We start from the raw sequence: 23391 nt of genomic DNA on the forward strand, positions 1-23391 counted from the left end.
GTATCCAACGCTAAGATACATGTTATCTTGCGTTTATGGTAACCCAAGGATATGCACATGCACGGAAACATGCATGCACACGCATGCACACCAACACTGTGTTGCAGATATCTGCTTTACTTTACAAAAAATCTTGAATTTAACCTTGATGCAGTCTTCAGTGTCCAGTTTATGAGGCTATTCGTGGCACAGTACAAAGAGGCATAAACTCAGTGTGACAGAAGCGTTCAGCTCTGTACAGCATTTAGTGACCGGGTCACAGAGAAGAGAGGTTTGTGTACCCTCCATTTGATGTTATCTGTAATGTGCCATTGTTCATCACACAGACAATCGCACATTCACACATCGATGGCGACACTGACGGAAGCTCTGCCACCGTGCCACTGATAGGGTATGCTGTTCAAGGGTGTCATGTAGAATGAATCCCATAATGCATTTCATGTTGAAGCACAACACCTGTTGAATTCAACGAGAATAGAAACCCTTTATGAAGTAAAGCTTACCAAAGAGATGTATTCCATCCACGAATACTAAACATGCCCATTTAATATATAGAAACATCTTGATTTTGGGGATTTTGAAATTGAACAAGGTTTATTAGAGGTATGGGTAGCTCCAACTTGAATTGCCATAGTAACGACTGACACCAATGTTTTGCCAGAGGACTGAAATTGAATGCTGCCACTGGGAGGTGCCTTGCCTCCACTGGACCTTAATGCTTTGATCACACCGACAGCGTCTTGGCATTTTGGTACACCAGAATTCCATTAATTTCCAATGAAACGCTGTGTTTGCATTGCATTGCAGAGGCGGTTGCAGTGCGTTCGGTGTGGTGCATACGTTGGATTTATCAAACATATGCGTCAAACTGTATGCGTAGACGGTAGCAGAAGGTGAATGTTAAACTTTTGTTGCATACATATCCAGATGATGCTGTGGACTATTTTGCACAAATATACTATTGGTGTGATCAAGGCATTAAGGGTTCTCACAACTTTGACAGCTTTGTCATGAGATCAGGACAACGATATTAAAGTAAAAAACTGTGTACACTTCGGTTTTATGTTGGTAATTAGAGTATCTGTTCAGATTTATAAGATGAGTCTGTGAAATGAACTTCTCATAACAAGCCGAGTAGACAATCTGCAAAAACAAGGCAAGGCAGCTGTTTAGTCAGATATCTACGTGATTTACATTCGGACGGTATTCAGACCCCTTCCCTTTTTACACATTTGGTCACAATACAGCCTTATTGTAAAATGTATACAATAATATTTTTTCCTCATCAATTTACACACAGTATCCCATAATGACAAAGTGAAAACAGGTTTTTACACATTTTTGCAAATGTATAAGAAAAACTAAACAGAAATACCTTATTTACATAAATATTCAGAACTTTTGCTATGAGACTCGAAATTGAGCACAGGTGCATAATGTTTCCATTGATCATCCTTGAGATGTTTCTTGATTGGAGCTCACCTGTGGTAAATTCAATTGAATAGACATGATTTGGAAAGGCACACACCTGCCTATATAAGGTCCCACAGTTAACAGTGCATGTCAAAGCAAAAACCAAGCCACGAGGTCAAAGGAATTGTCTGAAGGGCTCCTATACAGGATTGTGTCGAGGCACAGACCTGGGGAAGGGTACCAAAAACACAGTGGCCTCCATCATTCTAAAATGGAAGAAGTTTGGCACCACCAAGACTCTTCCAAGAGCTGGCCGGCCGGCCAAACTGAGCAATTGGATGAGAAGGGCCTTGGTCAGGGAGGTGACCAAGAAACCCATGGTCACTCTGACAGAGTTCCAGATTTCCTCTCCAGAAGAACAACCATCTCTGCAGCACTCCACCAATCAGGCCTTTATGGGTAGGGTGGCCAGACAGAAACCACCCCTCAGTAAAAGGCACATGACAGGACACTTGGAGTTTTCCAAAAGGCACCTAAAGGACTCTCAGACCATGAGAAACAAGGTTATCTGGTCTGATGAAACCAAGATTACACTCGTTGGCCTGTATATCAAGCACCACGTCTGGAGGAAACCTGGAGGGATGTTGGGGATGTTTGGGGATGTTTTTCAGCGGCATGGACTGGGAGACTAGTCAGGATCGAGGGAAAGATGAATGGAGTAAAGTACAGAGAGATCCTTAATGAAAACCAGCTCCAGAGCACTCAGGACCTCAGACTGGGGCGAAGGTTCACCTTCCAACAGGACAATGACATTAAACACACAGGCAAGACAATGCAGGAGTGGCTTCAGGATTAGTCTTTGAATGTCCTTAAGTGGCCAAGCCAGAGCCCGGACTTGAACCCGATCAAACATCTTTGGAGAGACCTGAAAATAACTGTGCAGCGACGCTCCCCATCCAACCTGACAGAGCTTGAGAGGATCTGCAGAAAATAATGGAAGAAACTCCCCAAATACAGGTGTGCCAAGTTTGTAAAATCTTACCCAAGAAGACTCAAGGCTGTAATCGCTGCCAAAGGTGCTTCAACAAAGTACTGAGTAACAGGTCTGAATGCTTATGTAAATGTGATATTTCAGTTTTCTATATTTTATAAATGTGCAACATTAATAAAAACCTGTTTTTGCTTTGTGATTATGGGGTATCGGTTGTAGATTGACGAAGGGGGAAAAAACCCGATTTAATCCATTTTAGAATAAGGCTGTAACGTAACAAAATGTGGAAAAAGTCAAGTGTGTCTGAATACTTTCCGACTGCACTGTAGCTCTTCTCTTGTCTTTTCATGAACTGGTTAGTGTCTGATTCTACTGGCTAGTGTCTGATTCTATAGAACCTAGCTAGCCAGCCACAACAGTAAAATAAACGATACCCATATAATGATTAGCTAGCTAGCTAGATAACTAGGAGAAGCAATCTGCCTTCTGTGTCCAAAGCAGCAAAGAAGCAAGCTCGCTACCTATTTTATTTGAAAAAGATATATAATTCTTCACATTTTCAAACAGTCCATTTATATTTTCCAACTGGGCTATACATTTGGGTGAGTTTGTTTTCTCGCCTGAGTAGCCTCGTTTCACTGCCAAAAATAAAATTAAACCATCTAGAGTTCAGCAAAATAACAACACAATGTCAAATACAGGTAGCATATTCAAATAATTAACATCCAATCACATTAACCGTTACTCTCTCACGGGAATTCCACTAATGGTCCATATGTAGCCGGTCCTCATTCCATTTGCTCGATAATTGATTAATGTCGCGGCCAGCTGCGGATATACACTTTTGAGGTGTATTCTGACTTTGTAGACATTTGGCCCATCAAGGTCACGGATGTCGCTTTCGCTGAACTCCTCCACCTCAGTCTCAACCACTTTCACCTCCACCTTTGCCCCATGACTCCTTTGCCTTGATGACAGCTTTGCACACTCTTGGTATTCTCTTGTTTGGTTACTACATGGTTCTATATGTGTTATTTCATAGTTGGGATGTCTTCACTATTATTCTGCAATGTAGAAAATAGTAAAAATAAAGAAAAACCCTTGAACAAGTAGGTGTTCTAAAACTTTTGAAAGGTAGTGTACAAATAACACTCCATTTCATTCTCTTTTACCACAACAAACTTGGGTTACACATAGCTTCCATACCAACATGGAAGAGCAATAAGAATGTGTCTTGTACATAAGTAAATTGCCTGTGGCGGAGATAAACAGCACAGTCCTGTAGCAGCATTCACGTGACAAATGGTTAGAATATTCAAGTTAAGGCTACCGGAAACACATCATAGCAAAACAGCATAACATAAGTATAACTAACTTTATTTTCCCAGAGAAAAATGTGTGGTGACAGATACATCAAGCACAATTTAAAGCTCACATAACAGTGCATTTTTACATAATTAACAGGATGTACGTGCACTAGCATATAAAATACTGTGCATGAGGGTGTAGCCCAGGGGTGGGCAACCCTGTTCCTGGAGTGCCACAGGTACTGCAGGATTTTGTCCCAACTAGGCAACACACCAGACCACCTGAGCTAATTGATCAGTTCAATGATTGACTAAATACAACACACCTGGTCTTCCAGGTTGGTTAAATTAAATACATTAAGTGTCTGTGGCACTCTTGTACGGGGGTTGTCTACCCTTTGTGTAGCCTATTAATAAATGTATCCATAAATCTCTAAATAGGCCGCCAGGGTGCCTAGGAGGACAGCGAGGACAGAGTGCAGCACTCAATAGCCTTATGGAGGCAGGTATAAAGCTAGAAGCCACTTCCACTATCCTGTGCCCTGATTGTAGGAAAGCATACTGTAATTATGTCCTTGCCCTTTTTGTGTGCCTATTCTTGTCTTTGAGGCCTCATAGCTAGCTACCGAGTATCTGGAATTCACTGACAACTTTTTTCACTTTTCCAACCTGTTATGGTTTGTGACCTGTTACCCAGCACAGTGAGGGGCCAGAAGCATGAGTGGACTTGGCCAGGCGGAACTGGTTCTGAGCCAGGCAGCTGGTAGGTCCTGGCAGCAGGAAAGAAAAAAGACCACATGAAGATACATTCAATGTAGTGTATAGTGTAGTGGCACATACTTAAAAGGACTTCAGTTTGTGCTTAACAATCCAACCTACTGTTATTTTTTTGCATATCCCCATGGTATGTGATAAGATTTTACAGAGGAGGTACACAAACACCAAACAAGTATACTGTTTTTGTTTTAAAGTAAGCTGATCTCCTTCTCATGTAATATCACAGTGTCGGTGCCTCCTGAGTGGCGCAGTCGTGTAAGGTGCTGTGCCACTAGAGATTCTGGGTTAGAGTCCAAGTTCTGTTGCAGCCGGCCTCGACCGGGAGACCCATGGGGCGGCGCACAATTGGCCCAGCGTTGTCCGGGTTAGGGGAGGGTTTGGCCGGCAGGGATGTCCTTGTCCCATCGCGCACTAGCGACTCCTGTGGTGGGCCGGGAGCAGTGCACGCTGACACGGTCGCCAGGTGTCCAGTGTTTCCTCTGACACATTGGTGCGGCTGGCTTCTGGGTTAAGTGGGCATTGGGTCAAGAAGCAGTTGGGTTGTGTTTCGGAGGACGCACAGCTCTTGACCTTCGCCTCTCCTGAGTCCGTGTGGGAGTTTCAGCGATGAGACAAGACTGTAACTACCAATTGGATACCATGAAATTGGGGAGAAAAAGGGTTTAACATTTATTTTTTATTTAAAAAAATGCCACAGTGTAATTACTTAACACTTACTTTCCTTGTTAGCTTATCGAGTAGCATCTGAACCTTTGTGGAAGTGTATTTCATATTACTGCCCATGTGGATATGCCTTGTTTGACACTGTTTCAGCATATGAATGAGGGAGTTCGATTAAGCTGAACCGGTGTGCACCGGGCTATGGCTCATGACATGAACAGGCTTAAGCACATTGTCTGCAGATTGTTGCAACATGGGGTCATGCATCGAAGGTGTGCACTGGCCCACTGAAGTCGTTTACGACGCCGAACTGCAGTCAGCAGTAGTGTTTCATGGGTAAAATCACTGAGGAACCCAAGCCAGGGAAAAAAGCCATATTACAACCTAAACTCAGCAAAAAAAGAAACGTCCTCTCACTGTCAACTGTGTTCATTTTCAGCAAACTTAACATCTGTAAATATTTGTATGATCATGACAAGATTCAACAATTGAGACATAAACTGAACAAGTTCCACAGACACGTGACTAACAGAAATGGAATAATGTGTCTCTGAACAAAGAGGGTGTCAAACTCAAAAGTAACAGTCAGTATCTGGTGTGGTCACTAGCTGCATTAAGTACTGCAGTGCATCTCCTCCTCATGGACTGCACCAGATTTACCAGTTCTTGCTGTGAGATGTTACCCCACTCTTCCACCAAAGCACCTGCAAGTTCCCAGACATTTCTGGGGGGGAATGGCCCTAGCCCTCACCCTCCGATCCAAAAGGTCCCAGACGTGCTCAATGGGACTGAGATCTGGGCTCTTCGCTGGCCATGGCAGAACACTGACATTCCTGTCTTGCAGGAAATCACGCACAGAATGAGCAGTATGGCTGGTGACATTGTCATGTTGGAGGGTCATGTCAGGATGAGCCTGCAGGAAGGGTACCAAACACACAGTGTTGAGATTGCCTGTGTCATGATGTTGGCCTGGGGTTAGGTTTATAACAGTCATAAATACCTCTTCCCCCCTTTTTCCTCTATCTACCCTACTGATGTTACATTCGCAAAACCCTTGGTTGCAATAGAGATTTCTGGAACATCAGAAGGTGGGGGGAAATTAACTATATTCTGGTGATCCGACCAATTGAACATATGGGGTGATACTTAATGAATATGATGTCAGTTTGGTTGTCATCTGAGACATTCTCATCAATGATAAGATGACATAAACTCTACAGTGTAAAGTCTACACATCAGAGTTATCGGATTCACATGGAATTGTTGTTCAATTTAAATGTTTGAATATGAAATTATTCATGATGGGATGAAATGTGATTTTAGCTTCTAAAATGTGAGAATTGGGTTTTCATGAGTGAATAAGGCCCGACTCAGTGAAGAGACATAGGTTGTAAACTATGAAACACCCCCCTTTCTCCCTTCATATATAAAGCCTTGACAACAATATAACCTCCTGTTCCGAGGATGTGAGGACGACGGTCCGATGTCAGAATGGTTCAGATAATAACTACAGAACGAAGCCAACATCAGCGTGAGCTTTGGTTGCGAATGGTATGAACTTTGAACTCTTATTCACTACAGAAGTGATACCTCCTAGCCGTTGAGTTAGCAACAGCCGCTGCAAACGAGGGTTAGGAAGGAACAGACAGAGTATCCCGTTACTACAACGTATCCAATTGACAACCAGAGACATTCTTCAAAGGATAAAGGACTCAGTTGGGCGACATTGTCATGTTTGTCATTTATTATCATGTCTTGTCCCTGTGCTCCCCATTCTATTCGTTTCCCTCTGCTGGTCTTATTAGGTTCTTTCCCTCTTTCTATCCCTCTCTCTCCCCCTCCCTCTCTCACTCTCTCGCTCTCTCTTCTCTCTATCGTTCCGTTCCTGCTCCCAGCTGTTCCTATTCCCCTAATCATCATTTAGTCTTCCCACACCTGTTCCCGATCCTTTCCCCTGATTAGAGTCCCTATTTCTTCCTTTGTGTTCCGTTCCTGTCCTGTCGGTTCCTTGTTTAGAATTCACCGTGCTGTGATTGTGTATCGCCCTGTCCTGTCGTGTTTTTGCCTTCATCAGATGCTGCGTGTGAGCAGGTGTCTCTGTCAGCTACGGCCTGCGCCACCCGGCGACCTGCAGTCTGTGGCCGCTTCTCCTGTTATTCCCCTCTACAGACTAGAGGATTTCTGTTATTCCCTGTTTGGACATTTCCTGTTAAGGATTCAGGATTTGTCGTTTTCTGTTTGGACTTGAATAAACTCTGTTTCTGTTAAGTCGCTTTTGGGTCCTCTTTCACCTGCATGACAGACATGGCCTTCCATCTACCACCAACCTACACAGCAGCTCAGAGTAAATATTTATTGCATTTTCCTTTTCCAAATGGGTGGTAATTTAGAATGCATAAGATACTGTATTTACGATAGCACAGCTTCGCCCTTTGTTCCTCAGTCTTCCCGCTCTTTCACTCAAACCCAGCCCTTTTCTTTTGTGTAACAAGCTGTCATATGTGTTCCGCCCACTAGGGCCATTTTCCTTTATGATGTAATTTGTAATCAAGTTATAATTTAATTATGTGTATGTGTAATTCTGTGTGATTAGTTAGGTATTTAGTAAATAAATAAATAAACCCAAATTTGTATTGCTGATTCAACTTTTTAGCCAGGGTTCGTGCAGATAACCAAGAATTACAGCATTCAGATGAGACTGAATTAAGATGACGATTAATATTGACTGCTATTGATGTAAAATATTACTAGGTCTTTAAGAGTTTATTCGGAAGATTAGAGCTCTATAAATACTATTTTGGGGTGCCCCAACTCTCTAGTTAATTACATTTACAGGATTAGCTCAATCAGGTGATATTAATTACGGATAAATTATTTTATAGAATAGCATGTCATATCACTTAATCCGGCATAGCCAAAGACATGACACCTGCAATGACAACAAGCTCAGTCCAATGATGCTGTGTCACACCGCCCCAGACCGTGACGGACCACCACCTCCAAATTGATCCCACTCCAGAGTACAGGTCTCGGTGTAATGCTCTTTCCTTCGACAATAAACACGAATCCGAATCCGGTTAGACAAAACTGTGACTCGTTAATGAAGAGCACTTTTTGCTAGTCCTGTCTGGTCCAGGATGGTGGGTTTGTGCACATAGGTGATGTTGTTGCCGGCGATGTCTGGTGAGGACCTGCCTTACAACAGGCCTACAAGCCCTCAGTCCAGCTCTCTCAGCATATTACGGACAGTCTAAGCACTGATGGAGGGATTGTGTGTTCCTGGTGTACCTCGGGCAGTTGTTGTTGCCATCCTGTACCTGTCCCGCAGGTGTGATGTTCGGATGTACCGATCCTGTGCAGGTGTTGTTACACGTGGTCTGCCACTGCGAGGACGATCAGCTGTCCATCCTGTCTCCCTGGGTAGCGCTGTCTTAGGCGTCTCACAGTACGGACATTGCAGCATGTCTAAGGCATGTTCATGCAGATGAGCAGGGACCCTGGGCATCTTTCTTTTGCTGTTTTTCAGAGTCAGTAGAAAGACCTCTTTAGTGTCCTAAGTTTTCATAACTGTGACCTTAATTGTCTACCGTCTGTAAGCTGGTGTCTTAACGACCATTCCACAGGTGCATGTTCATTAATTGTTTATGGTTCATTGAACAAGCATGGGAAACAGTTGTTTAAACCCTTTACATTGAAGATCTATGAAGTTATTTGGATTTTAAACCTGTTAGTTTATATTTCTTGCTTATGTTATAGTATATAGGCCTAAGGCTGAGACAATAAGACACAGTGGCAGAATAAATTCTACCACACCTTTGTTTCATCACAAAACCGGAGAGCAACATATGTCCCGTGATGTCCACAAACAAACAGTTACATGACCTACTATAGCATGGTCAACTATTGATTTAGAACCACGGAGAGTTACTGCAAGTCGCAAAGAAAACAGGAGATGCCTCCACTATTCCATGACCATTTCAACTTCAATATTTCAACATCATTAAATCAGCAATGCTTAGTCTAATACAGTGACAACTAAGATACCAAAAACAATTTAGTCCAATCAAAGTACGCTAAATAGGGCTGAATGGCATGCCAGTTGATGTATATCAAATATTTTTTCGATGTACTCAAAGGTCCATTATTAACATGTTTTAACCACTCCTATAAAAATTGTAGTCTATCAGATACTCAGCAAGGAGGTCTGATTCCACAATTACTGAAACAGGGCCCAGTTGGTAAATATAAAGATCCAGTCCACCTAAAAAACTGGAGAGCCCTTACACTTCAGTGTTGTGATGCCAAAGTTCTAAAAAATGCATAGTGCATAGAATTAAAAAGGTATTGTCGGATATTATTCATCCTAACCAGACACGTTTTTTTACATGGACGATACATTGGAGATAATATAAAGAAGTACTGGAAACGATGGAACACTATGAAAAATCTGGAAACCAGGCCTGGTATTGAAATCAAATCAAATAAAATCAAATCAAATTGTATTTGTCACATGCGGCGCATGTGTATACAACACGTGTCGACCTTACAGTGAAATGCCTATTTAAAAGCCCATAACCAACAATGCAGTTCAAGAAATAGAGTTAAGAAAATATTTACTAAATGAACTTAAGTAAAGAATTTAATAAAACGTAACACAATAAATAACAATAACGAGGCTATATACAGGGGGTACAGGTTAGTCAACGTAATTTGAACATCTAGGTAGGGGTAAAGAGACCATGCTTAGATAATAAACAGTGAGTAGCAGCAGTGTGAAAACAAAGGGAGGGGGGGTCAATGTAAATAGTACGGGTGGCCATTTGATTAATTTATCAGCAGTCTTATGGCTTGGGGGGTAGAAGCTGTTAAGGAGCCTTTTTCACCTAGACTTGATGCTACGGTACCGCTTGCCGTGCGGGAGCAGAGAGAACAGTCTATGACTTGGGTGACTGAGTGACTGAGTCTTTGACAATTTTTTGGGCCTTTCTCTGATACCTCCTAGTATATAGGTCCTGGATGGCAGGAAGCTTGGCCACATTGATGTACTGGCCCTACGCACTACCCTCTGTAGCACCTTACGGTTGGATGCCGAGCAGTTGCCATACCAGGCGATGATGCAACCGGTCAGGATGCTCTTGTAGAACGTTTTGAGGATCTAGGAACCCATGCCAAATTATTTCAGTCTCCTGATGGGGGAAAAGTGCTGTTGTACCCTCTTCACGACTGTCTGGGTGTGTTTGAACCTTGATAGTTTGTTGGTGACGTGGACACCAAGGAACTTGAAACCCTCGACCCACTCCACTACAGCCCAGTCGATGTGAATGGGGGAGTGATCACCCTTCTTTTTCTTGTAGTCCACGATCAGCTCCTTCGTCTAGCTCACGTTGAGGGAGACGTTGTCCTTCCACCACACTGCCAGGTCTATGACCTCCTCCCTATAGGCTGTCTCATCGTTGTCAGTGATCAGGCCTACCACTGTTTTGTCGTCAGCAAACTTAGTGATTGTGTTGGAGTCGTGGTTGGCCACGCAGTCGTGGGTGAACAGGGAGTACAGAAGGGGACTAAACCCACACCCCTGAGGGGCCCCCGTGTTGAGGATCAATGTGGCAAATGTGTTGTTGCTTAACCTTACCACCTGGGGCGGTCTGTCAAGAAGTCCAGCATGCAGTTGCAGAGGGAGGTGTTTAGTCCCAGGGTCCTTAGCTTCGTGATAAGCTTTGTGGGCACTATGGTGTTGAATTCTGAGCTGTAGTCAATGAAGAGCATTCTCATGTAGATGTTATTTTTCTCCAGGTGGGAAAGGGTAGTGTGGAGTGCGATTGAGATTGCATCATCTGGGGTTCTGTTGGGGCGGATTGCGAATTGGAGTGGGTATAGGGTTTGCGAGATGATGGTGTTGATGTGAGCCACGATCAGCTTTTCAAAGCACTTCATGGCTACCGATGTGAGTGCTATGGGGTAGTAGTCATTTAGGTAGGTTACCTTGGCTTTCTTGAGCACAGGGAATTTGGTGGTCTGTTTGAAACATGTAGGTATTGTCTGTGTCTCTGTGTGTTGAATAAAGGTGGTCTAGAGTTTTTTTCCTCTGATTGCACATGTGACACACGCTAGTAGAAATTAGGTAAAATGTATTTAAGTTTGCCTGCATTAAAGTCTCCGGCCACTAAGAGTGCCACTTCTGGATGAGCATTTTCTTGTTTGCTTATGGCCTTATACAGCTCGTTGAGTGCGGTCTTAGTGCCATTATCAGTTTGTGGTGGTAAATAGACAGCTACAAAAATATAGATGAAAACTCTCTTGGTAGATTGTGTGATCTACAGCTTATCATGAGGTACTCTACCTCAGGCGAGCAATACCTTGAGAGTTCCTTAATATTAGACATTGTGCACCAGCTGTTATTGACAAATAGACACACACCCCCATTCAGCCACAACTCGTTGAAACATAAGATATTACCGTTTTTAATGTCCCGTTGGTAGGATAGTCTTGAATGGAGATCATCCAGTTTATTCTCCAGTGATTGCACGTTGACCAAAAGAACGGATGGTCGAGGCGGGTTACCCACACACCAACGAATTCTCACAAGGCACCCTGATCTCCGCCCCCTGTATTTCTGTCTTTCCTTCACGCGAATGACAGGGATTTGGGCCTGGTCTCGGAGAAGCAGTATATGCTTTGCGTCAGACTCATTAAAGAAATAATCTTTGTCCAGTTCATGGTGACTAATCGCTGTTCTGATATCCAGAAGCTATTTCCGGTCATAAGAGACTAGCAGCAACATTATGTACAAAATAAATGACAAACAATGCAAAAAAACCACACAAAATAGTTCAGTTGGTTAGGAGCATGTGGCAGCCATCCCCTCCGGCGCCATTATTTCCATAATTATTTATTTCATAGCTGACTTTGAAAAGGCCTTTCATACGTATGTACAAATGGAATTTATATATTAATTTTTGAGAATCTCTTATACAATGGGTTAAAGTTATGTATAGTAACACCAGTTGTAAAATAGTAAATAATGGCTACTTTTCAGAAAGTATTGAATTGTCAAGAGGAGTAAGACAAGGGTGTCTACTATCGGCATATATATTTATTATGGCCATCGAAATGTTAGCTATTAAAATCAGATCCAACAATAATGTGAAGGGACTAGAAATCCAGGGGTTAAAAACAAAGGTTTCATTGTCCACTGTTGAGTCAAGTTTGATTACATTTTTTTTTTTTAAATAGAAAGATAGCCAAATTAGATAAGCTCTTGCTGCCATGGAAAGGACAACACCTGTCTATTTGTGGAAAAAATCACCCGGATTAATTATTTAGTCATATCCCAATTTACCTATTTATTTACGGCTTGCTTTTTTAATTATATGAACAACGAATATTCCAATTTATTTGGAACAGCAAGCCAGACATGTTTAAATGGGTTTATTTATATAATGAGTAAGAATTCAGAGGGTAGAAAGTATTACATATTAAAGCATTGGACCTCACACTTAAGGCTTCAGTCACACAAAAACTGTACTTAAATCCGAACTGGTTCTCTAAAAGATTAGTAAGAATGACTCACCCCATGATCAAGAATGACCTTTTTCCCTTCATTCAGATTACCACCCTTCACTTTCGGTTATTCAGAAATAATCTAAAAAATATTGCTATTTTTTAAAACAAGTCATAAAAAGCTGGTTTCAGTTTAATCTACCAAAAAAGACAGAACAAACATTATGACAAATAGTATGGTTTAATTAAAATATAGCAATTGATCTAAAAATATATAATGTTGTAGATTTTTTTTTAACGGTATAGTCTTTGCAAATGATATCATAAATAGGACTGGTGGAGTTATATCACACATGTAGTTAACACATTTAATTTTTTAATTTTTTAAATTTTATTTAACCTTTATTTAATCAACGAAAGCCCATTGAGACCCAGAGTCTCTTTTTCAAGGGAGACCTGGCCAAGAAAGCAGCAACAATCAATACATTACAGAATTAAAACACACAGCGACTTCACATTTGCGATAAAGCGCAAGGATGCATGATAAACAGAGTTCAGTCTCTGTAAGACAGAGGAGGCTGAATGCGTGTACAACAAGTGACCATAATCAATTACAGAGAAAAAAGTGGACTGAACAAGGTTCTTTCTCGCCATAAGAGGGAAGAAAGCCTTATTACGAAAATAAAAACCCAATTTCAATATAGTCTTCCTCACAATATTATCCACATGAACTTTAAAGGAAAACTTGTCATCCAACCATATACCTAGGTATTTGTAGGATGACACTTTTTCAATGACACTTATTTTTTCGATAAGCCACCAGATGTGACAATGCTAACCTTCTCTGGCTGAGTGCGAGCTCTAGTAAAGGTCATGAATGTATTTTTTTTGTACATTCAAGACCAGTTTGATGCTGTAAAGGGAGGCCTGCAGTGACTGAAAATAAGTCTGGAGCTCTTCAACAGCCTCAACCAGGAGGAGCACATTAATGTATGTCTGCTCTTTCCAAAATGACAACCAACTGATTGCAGCATTACCGCAAAAATGGAGGAGGCGAGTGGAAGAAGGAGAAAGTAAGGAACCTGTCTGTCGGTCATGCATTAAAGGCCAAAATTGGCACATGGTTTACAAACTGATACACAAAATGACACCGGATTCAAAACATAGAGTTTTTCAATTTACATTATTATACAAAATTCTTGCAACCAACAGAATGTTATATATATTGGGGATGCAACCATCCCAGCTCTGCAGATTTTGCTACTTGTTTTGATACTGTCCACATGTAGCTTGTTTTTGGTCGCAGGGTCAGGAATGGCTGAAGAATTGGAACATTTATCTGGAACTCTGCAAATAGTACTGCTGGGTGATTTAAAAAGTGATTGTCAACCGATCAGTAATATAATGATAATCTTAGTAAAGAATGTAATCTTTAATTTACAATCTGTGGAAACTATGAGAATTGAACATTTGTGAAACATCACAGCACAGTTGAAAATCAGGATGGTGTTCAAAGATAAATGGGAGGGGTTGAGTGGAGCTGAATGGAATAAAAACAGCAAGATAATAACTCATGTAAAATATACTGTGTTCGTAAAATATATATGTTGTGCATTTGCAAAGTATTGAGACCCCTTGACTTCTTCCACATATTGTTAAGTTACAGCCTTATTCTAAAATGTATTAAATAAATCAAAATTATCAGCAATCTGCACACAATACCCCATGATGATGACACAAAAACAGGTTTATAGAAATGTTTGCAAATGTATTTTCAAAAACAGAAATACCTTATTTACATAAGTATTCAGACCCTTTCCTATGACTGGAAATTGAGCTCAGGTGCATCCTGTTTCCATTGATCATCCTCAAGATGTTTCGACATCTTGATTGGAGTCCAGCTGTGGTAAATTCAATTGATTGGACATGATTTGGAAAGGCACACATATATGTTGCGGCAATGGGGTCAATATATAGGAGCGGACCCCAGCCATGACACAGGTGTGCACTGGAGTAAATCTGTAAATCCTCACCTTGGATGTATCCCTTTGCCGCGGAGTGATGCCAAACGTAACTTGAATACAGAATGTATTACAACAATTTTATTTTTTCTCAATGATAGTTCAGTATAAAATATGACATGCAGCAGTGGTAAATGCCCCCCCCAAAAAAATAGTTTTATTATGTTTGTGCGAATATTGAAATTTACTAGTGATGGGGACGAATATGGAAAGTCTGTCGATATTAGTAAAAATGTTTGATACAATGTCTATCATATCTGTTTTATAAATAGCAGTGCAACTGTGCTCCTTTTCTGTTAGTTTTTTTGTACAGTAAGTGTCATATTTTCAAAACTCTAAGTACCAAACTCTAAACTGATAACACTTGTAATGCCTCCTATCTTCTGCTCACAACCTTTAATTGTGCATTCATTGGGGTTTAACACATCTTTCACCTTCGAGTCATTCATGCGAAGTGGAAGTTTTCAGTTTCCATGGAAACATTTTGTTTAGTCACCAATACATCAGATAATAATAGGCTCACCATTTAGTCATTTTAACTACGATTTAATCCAATAGCAAAAAATATACTGAGCAAAAATATATTGGTCCCCTTGTTTAATGAGCTGAAATTAAAGATCCCAGTAATGTTCCATATGCCCAGAAAAGCTTATTTCTGTCATGCTCTGACCTTAGAGATCCTTTTTATGTCTCTAATTTTGGTTTGGTCAGGGCGTGAGTTGGGGTGGGCATTCTATGTTTTGTGTTCTATGTTTTCTATTTCTGTGTGTTTGGCCGGGTGTGGTTCTCAATCAGAGGCAGCTGTCTATCGTTTTCTCTGATTGAGAACCATACTTAGGTAGCCTTTTCCCACCTGTGTTTTGTGGGTAGTTGTTTTCTGTTTTGTGTCTGCACCAGACAAGTGGTGTGCACAAATTTGTTTACATCCCTGTTAGTGATAATTTCTCCTTTGCCAAGATAATCCATCCACCTGACAGAAGAGCCATATCATGAAGCTGATTAAACGGCATGATCATGAAACAGGTGTGATGGGGGACAATAAAAGACCACTCTAAAATGTGCAGTTTTGTAACACAACACAATGCCACAGATATCTCAAGTTCTGAGGGAGTGTGTATTTGGCATGCTGACTGCAGGAATGCCCCCAAGAGTTGTTGCCAGATAATTGAAAGTTAATTTCTCTACCATAACCCACCTCCTACGTCGTTTAAAGAATTTGACAGTACGTCCAACCAGCCTCAAAACCCGCAGACTATGTGTAACCACGACAGCCCAGGACTTCCACATCCGGCTTCTTCACCTGCTGCATCATCCAAGATCAGCCACCCCAAAAGCTGATGAAACTGTGGGTTTGCACAACCGAAGAATTTCTGTACACTGTAAGAAACCATCTCATGGAAGCTCATCCTTATCAGGGTCTTCACCTGACTGCAGTTTGATGTTGTAACCGACTGCAATGGGTAAATGCTAACCTTTGATGGCCACTGGCATGCTGGAGAAGTGTGCTCTTCACGGATGAATCCCGGTTTCAACTGTCCCGGGCAGATAGCTGACAGTGTGTATGACATCGTGTAGGGAAGCGGTTTGCTGACATCAACATTGTGAACAGAGTGCCCCATGGTGGCGGTGGGGTTATGGTATAGGCAGGCATAAGCTACAGACAAAGAACCCAAATGCATTTTATCGATGACAATGTGAATGCACAGAGATATGTTGACGAGATCCGGAGGCCCATTGTCATGCAATTATTCCGCAACCATCACCTCATGTTTCAGCATGATAACGAATGGACCCATGTCGCAAGCATCTATACACAATTCCTGGAAGCTGAAGATATCCCAGTCCATCCATGGCCTGAATACTCAATGTCACCAGTGACTATGTTTGGAATGCTCTGAATCTGTGTTCCCGCCAATATCCAACAACTTCACACAGCCATTGAATAGTGGGGCAACATTCCACAGGCCACAATCAACAGCCTGATCAACTCTGTGCGAAGGAGATGTCACGCTGTATGAGGCAAATGGTGTTCAAACCAGAAACTGCCTGGTTTTCTGATTCATGCCAATACCTTTTTAGATATCTGTGACAAACAGATGCATATCTGTATTCCCAGTCATGTGAAATTCATACATTAGGGCCTAATTAATTCATTTCATTTGACTGATTTCCTTACATGAAATGTCCCTTAGTAAAATCATTGAACTTGTTGCATTTGCATTTACAGTTGAAGTCGGAAGTTTACATACACCTTAGCCAAGTACATTTAAACTCAGTTTTTCACAATTCCTGACATTTAATCCAAGTAAAAATTCCCTGTCTTAGGTCAGTTAGGATCACCACTTTATTTTAAGAATGTGAAATGTCAGAGAGAGATTTATTTCAGCTTTTATTTCTTTCATCACATTCCCTGTGGGTCTGAAGTTTACATACACTCATTTAGTTTTTGGTAGCCTTTTCTATCCTACCGATCCTTGACTTTGGCGATGTCATTTACAAAATAGCCTCCCAACACTCTACTCAGCAAATTGGATGCAGTCTATCACAGTGCCATCAGTTTTGTCACCAAAGCCCCATGTACTACCCACAACCTGTATGCTCTCGTTGGCTGGCCCTCGCTTCACATTCCTCACCAAACCCACTGGCTCCTGGTCATCTGTAAGTCTTTGCTTAGTAAAGCCCTGCCTTATCTCAGCTCACTCACTGGTCACCATAGCAGCACCCCCCCGTAGCACGCGCTCCAGCAGGTATATTTCACTGGTCAACCCCAAAGCCAATTCTTCCTTTGGCTGCCTTTCCCTCCAGTTCTCTGCTGCCAATGACTGGAACAAATTGCAAAAATCACTGAAGCTGGAGACCCATATCTCCCTCACTAACTTTAAGCATCAGCTGTCAGAGCAGCTCACAGATCATTGCACCTGTACATAGCCCATCTGTAAATAGCCCATCCAACTATCTCATCCCCATATTATTTATTTTTTGTCTCCTTTGCACCCCAGTATCTGTACTTGCACATTCATCTTCTGCACATCTTATCACTCCAGTGTTTAATTGCTATATTGTAATATTTATTTATTGCCGTAGTGACCTAACCTTACCTCATTTGCACACACTGTATATAGATTTTTTCTATTTTGTTATTGACTGTACGTTTGTTTATTCCATGTGTAACTCTGTTGTTGTTTGTGTTGCACTACTTTACTTTATGGTCCTTCTGTAGCTCAGTTGGTAGAGCATGGCGCTTGTAACGCCAGGGTAGTGGGTTCGATCCCCGGGACCACCCATACGTAGAATGTATGCACACATGACTGTAAGTCGCTTTGGATAAAAGCGTCTGCTAAATGGCATATATTATTATTATTATTATATTAAATTGTTTAACTTGGGTCAAACGTTTTTGGTATCCTTCCACAAGCTTCTGACAGAGCTGGTGTAACTGAGTCAGGTTTGTAGGCCTCCTTGCTCGCACACAATTTTTCAGTTCTGCCCACAAATTGTCTATAGGATTGAGGTCAGGGCTTTGTGATGGCCACTCCAATACCTTGACTTTACTGTCCTTAAGCCATTTTGCCACAACTTTGAAAGTATGCTTGGGGTCATTCTCCATTTGGAAGAGCCATTTGCGACCAAGCTTTAACTTCCTGACTGATGTTTTGAGATGTTGCTTCAATATATCCACATACTTTCCCTGCCTCATGATGCGATCAATTTTGTGAAGTGTACCAGTCCCTCCTGCAGCAGAACACCCCCACAACATGACGCTGCTACCCCCATGCTTTACGGTTGGGATGGTGTTCTTAGGCTTGCAAGCATCCCCCTTTTTCCTCCAAACATAACAAGGGTCATTATGGCTAAACTGTTCTATTTTTGTTTCATCAGACCAGAGGACATTTCTCCAAAAAGTACAAACTTTCTCCCCATGCGCAGTTGCAAACCGTAGTCTGGCTTTTTTATGGCGGTTTTGGAGCAGTGGCTTCTTCCTTGCAAAGTGGCCAGGTTTTTCAGGTTATGTCGATATAGAACTCGTTTTACTTTGGATATAGATACTTTTGTACTTGTTTCCTCCAGCATCTTCACAAGGTCCTTTGCTGTTGTTCTGGGATTAATTTGCACTTTTCGCACCAAAGTACGTTCATCTCTAGGAGACAGAACGCGTCTCCTTCCTGAGCGGTATGATGGCTGCGTGGTCCCATGGTGTTTATACTTGTGTTCTATTGTTTGTACAGATGAGCGTTGTACCTTCAGGCATTTGGACATTTCTCCCAAGGATGAACCAGACTTGTGGAGGTCTACAGTTTGTTTTCTGAGGTCTTGGCTAATTTATTTTGATTTTCCAATGATGTCAAGCAAAGATGCACAGAGTTTGAAGGTAGGCCTTGAAATATATCCACAGGTACACCTCCAATTGACTCAAATGATGTCAATTAGCCTATCAGAAACTTCTAAAGCCATGACATAATTTTCTGGAATTTCCCAAGCTGTTTAAAGGCACAGTCAACTTAGTTTGTATCAACTTCTGACCCACTGGAATTGTGATACAATTACTTTTTTTGTGAAATTATCTGTCTGTAAACAAATGTTGGAAAAATTACTTGTGTCATGCACAAAGTGGATATCCTAAACAACTTGCTAAAACTATAGTTTGTTTACAATAAACTTGTGGAGTGGTTGAAAAACGAGTTTTCATGACTCCAACCTAAGTGTAGGTAAACTTGCGACTTCCACTGTATATTTTTATTCAGTGTACAAGATACTGTAGAATAGCAGATCCAGAGTAGTCAAGTGAGGTGATTGGTGGGAATGAGGAGGACCCATGATTGTACAAAAACAATACTTTAATTTATTACAGATCCAGGGTCTCAGGATACATGGCTTGTCTCGATAAACAGTTGTCAATACTCACAAAAATGACAGATGACGGCGAGTCTAAAGTTCAGCCCCTCAAGAGGGTTCATACTGCAGCTAAGACTAAACTTAAATGCTAAACAGCATAACTAGGGATTACCCCTTTTCCAGCTCTAAACAGAACCTACTCTACCCTTACTGGTACTAAAGAGAGTCTACCAGAACAGCCTAAATAAACTGCCTGTACACACAGGACACAACAAACAAACTGCTATGAGCACATCGTAAAATGATGTTCAACCCTAAGCTGAGAGAAGAGGACAGCATTTATCCCTTTGCGCCTCAACTCCACCCACACTTATTAAATTGACCAACGAGAATGAGCATTTTAATGACTTAAATGTAAATGTTATTAGAATAACTTTACTTTGTTAATTAGACCATGTAACATTGGCCAGTGTAAACAAATGTTAATTTTCTTGGTGTCAATTTTTTTGTGTTAAGAGGTGTTGATTTAAGAGTTGTTTTTACACCCTGTGCTAATATAACTCCCAATTGAGAGTTACTGTACAGAGGTTGGGCAGTGGCACTGAGCAGTGTTGATTGAGCTTCCGGGTTTAACTTGAAACTTCCTTTTCATCTAATTGCCGATGATGCAAGGGCAGCTGGAATTGTGACGTGTGAAAGGTAAGTAATATGCTTATGTTTTAATATATTTTTTAATAAGTTAGCTGGTGGCCAAACTTGTTATATCAGCTAAGTGAATGGTCAAAATCTTTGTTTGTAAATTTGTCTACATCTGCGATGTTTAGATTTAGAAAGTTTATAGCTAGCTAATGTGGTTAGTTAACATTTCTGCCAGATTAATTAGCTATCTAGCTAAATGTTAGCGGGGACTTTGTCTCAACTTCAGTAGTTCGTTAAAATGAGCAAACCATTCTATTTAAGACAATGAATTGAAATCCAAAAGGATCAGAGTTGGGCTGTACAGTTACTGTAGGTGATTTCAATCATGTGCATGTTGAGTTCATGAGTTTTGGCCAGTTTCTTTCCTATATATAGGAGTGGTGGTGGTAACTGTTTGTAGCAAGTTTGTTAGCTTGATTGGTTGGTTGATTTCACTGAAATATTGCCTTGCCAAGCCTGGGGTCTGCAGGCACCTGTTACATCATTAAAGTGGCATTCGGAACAAAGGGTTGATCCACTGCAGGGAAGACAAAGGGTATAAGGGGGCATTTTGTGTGATTGTTTCTATATGTACAGCTATACCATAAAATGTTTGCAACTAAATTTAACTTCAATACGACATTATGTGTAATTGCAGTGTAACATGTTGGAGAATGTCCAATGCCAAAAATGCAAGAAGTTCATGAAGTTGCAGCCTGGGTTAAGTTGCAGCCTGGGTTCTCTTATGGAGATTTCATCAATCAAGTTGAATATATGAACTGTCTGATGTGTTTTCTTAATTGAACCCTTGGGCTTGATTTGGGTCAGACTCATTCTGTAGCCCCCTAGGTGACTTATCTCCCTGTATTCTGATTAGTCTCTCTTTTTGTAGACCAAAATAGGTTTGGACTGCCCTTTGCAGCACACATACACAATTTGATGATTCCCAAACGGAGGTGGAGGATGTCCTGCTGGACCTGATTGAGGCCAATCCAGACCTGTGCCTCACAATCAAAGATCTTGATGAAGGTATCTTTCTACAGTCTCAAATAATGATATCAAATAACACGAATGTATAGATTGATTGCTTTGATCCATTGTTTGTGCTCAGACTTTTCTCCTTACAGTCTGTTCGACACCGAGTGTGTGCACAGACACATTATCCCTCGTCAAGTGACTTAGACCTGAGATCTTCAGAAAGACTGTCTAAAAAGGCCCACTCAACATTAGGAGACGAGGCCATTGACTCCGCAGCAGCAAAATAGGTATAATTACAACTGATATTGGAGGTTGATAATCCCATTTTTGTGTTTGCTCTTCGTGGAGATTCTGACAGCATAAACCAACCCTAAATGATTGAACTTTTCTCTTGTCTTAACAGATGGTCCGAGATGCCCTGGCCAGTAGACCTGGCGGGCAAGACGTATTAGAAGAATACCAGACAACTAAAACATTGGACCACAGAACCAGGAGAGAGATTGCCATCTTAGTCAGCTGCATGAAAGAGATGCATGAGTAAGCTTCTCATTACCCAATCTGGATCAAAACAATCAAACTATACATCAATGTTATTTGGCATCATTATGAGACTGTAGAAAGATGCAGTACCGTCATCAACAAAACTATGGTTAAACATATATTTGCTATGTGTATGCTTTATTGTTTTTGAGCAGGATTCTTCCCACTCATCAACAGAGAGAACGTTATGCTCTGAGAATTCAGGAGGCCCAACCCATAGGAGGAAAACTGACCTGGACCATCAGCTTGTTGGTGATGCCTGCAAGGAGGCCATATCATTCCTTGTCCACACAGCCAATGAAAAACAAATCTATCAGAACATGTAGGAGGTATTCCAGGAGTTAGTTTATAGTCCAAACAGAAGCACAGATGTCCTCAGTCTTTCCGAGGTTTCTGGGAATCATACAATTGTTGAGTGATGTAGTATGTATTGAAATCAGAACTACAGACCATTTGTCTGATTGAGAACATTATTTTGTGTTGGTCATGAAGTTGAGTTGATCCACTTTGTTTTAGGTGAATCAGGACTTTTTGCTGATGTTCGACGATGAAACGTCCTCTAAGCTCCTTGAAAAATGGGACACTGTATTGAAGCCTAAAGTCATCAAACTGGCAAAATCCCTGACTACCATAGCTCCTGAAGTCTGCAGAAAAACTGCTGGAGAATGACAGCAAAACCAGTTAGTGGATTCTCGTGGGTAGTGCAATATTTCAAATTCAGGATATTGTTTTATGTGATTTGGGGTTGTTTACTTTTTCTTTCCCTCAGACTGTCACAATATGTCCTCCCTGCTGCTGCTTCATCTCCTCCCTCCACCAGCAGGAGGGAAGAGGACCAAACTCAGTGCCAGTGATGCTGTCGGCAGACTAGTGCACTTTCATAAGGTGATACAGTAATTGTTGTGTCATTTCTTTTTGGGTTGTCTCTTCATTGTCTTAACATGTGGAGTGTGACTTAAGACCCTTTGTGTGTTGCAGTCATGCTGCAGCATTGAAGACCATCTTGATGGGAGCCATGGTCGACAGACATACCTCCTTGGCGTCGGAAGAAGACAGAGCAAGATTGACTCCTACTACATCGTGGTGGACAAGAGGCTAGTTCCCTGCCAGGCAACTAGTGATCTGTGTGCGTTTGATGAACTATTCAAAGTCCACTTTGTCTTTAACCTGACAAACTCAGTAAAAAAAGAAACGTCAACTGCATTTATTTTCATCAAACTTAACGTGTTTAAATATTTGTTATAAACATAACAAGATTCAACAACTGAGACATAAACTGAACAAGTTCCAGAGACGTGACTAACAGAAATGGAATAATGTGTCTCTGAACAAAGGGGGGGTCAAACTCAAAAGTAACAGTCAGTATCTGGTGTGGCCACCAGCTGCATTAAGTACTGCAGTGCATCTCCTCCTCATGGACTGCATCAAATTAGCCAGTTCTTGCTGTGAGATGTTACCCCACTCTTCCACCAAGGCATCTGCAAGTTCCCAGACATTTCTGGGGAGAATGGCCCTAGCCCTCACGCGCCGATCCAACAGGTCCCAGACGTGCTCAATGGGACTGAGATCCGGGTTCTTTGCTTGCCATGGCAGAACACTGACATTCATGTCTTGCAGGAAATCACACACAGAACTGCCTGGTGGCATTGTCATGCTGGAGGGTCATGTCAGGATGATCCTGCAGGAAGGGTAC

The 23391-nt window shown here is 41.4% G+C and overlaps 1 long non-coding RNA gene across 6 annotated transcripts; it reads left to right on the forward strand.

The window, feature by feature from the left end:
• The first annotated feature begins 20075 nt into the window (after window positions 1-20075).
• On the forward strand, window positions 20076-23066 carry LOC124040757. 6 transcript variants are annotated; one of them, XR_006839786.1, is made up of 8 exons: window positions 20076-20201; window positions 21073-21209; window positions 21292-21445; window positions 21562-21695; window positions 21854-22027; window positions 22215-22396; window positions 22519-22583; window positions 22677-23066. It is a non-coding gene; the product is annotated as an uncharacterized LOC124040757 (long non-coding RNA). The 6 variants fall into 6 exon arrangements; XR_006839784.1 differs by having other exon boundaries at window positions 22215-22392; window positions 22468-22583; XR_006839782.1 differs by having other exon boundaries at window positions 22215-22378; window positions 22468-22583.
• Window positions 23067-23391: the final 325 nt, after the last annotated feature.

The sequence above is a fragment of the Oncorhynchus gorbuscha genome, linkage group LG08 (assembly GCF_021184085.1).
Source record: "Oncorhynchus gorbuscha isolate QuinsamMale2020 ecotype Even-year linkage group LG08, OgorEven_v1.0, whole genome shotgun sequence".
In the NCBI taxonomy this organism is placed as follows: domain Eukaryota; kingdom Metazoa; phylum Chordata; class Actinopteri; order Salmoniformes; family Salmonidae; genus Oncorhynchus; species Oncorhynchus gorbuscha.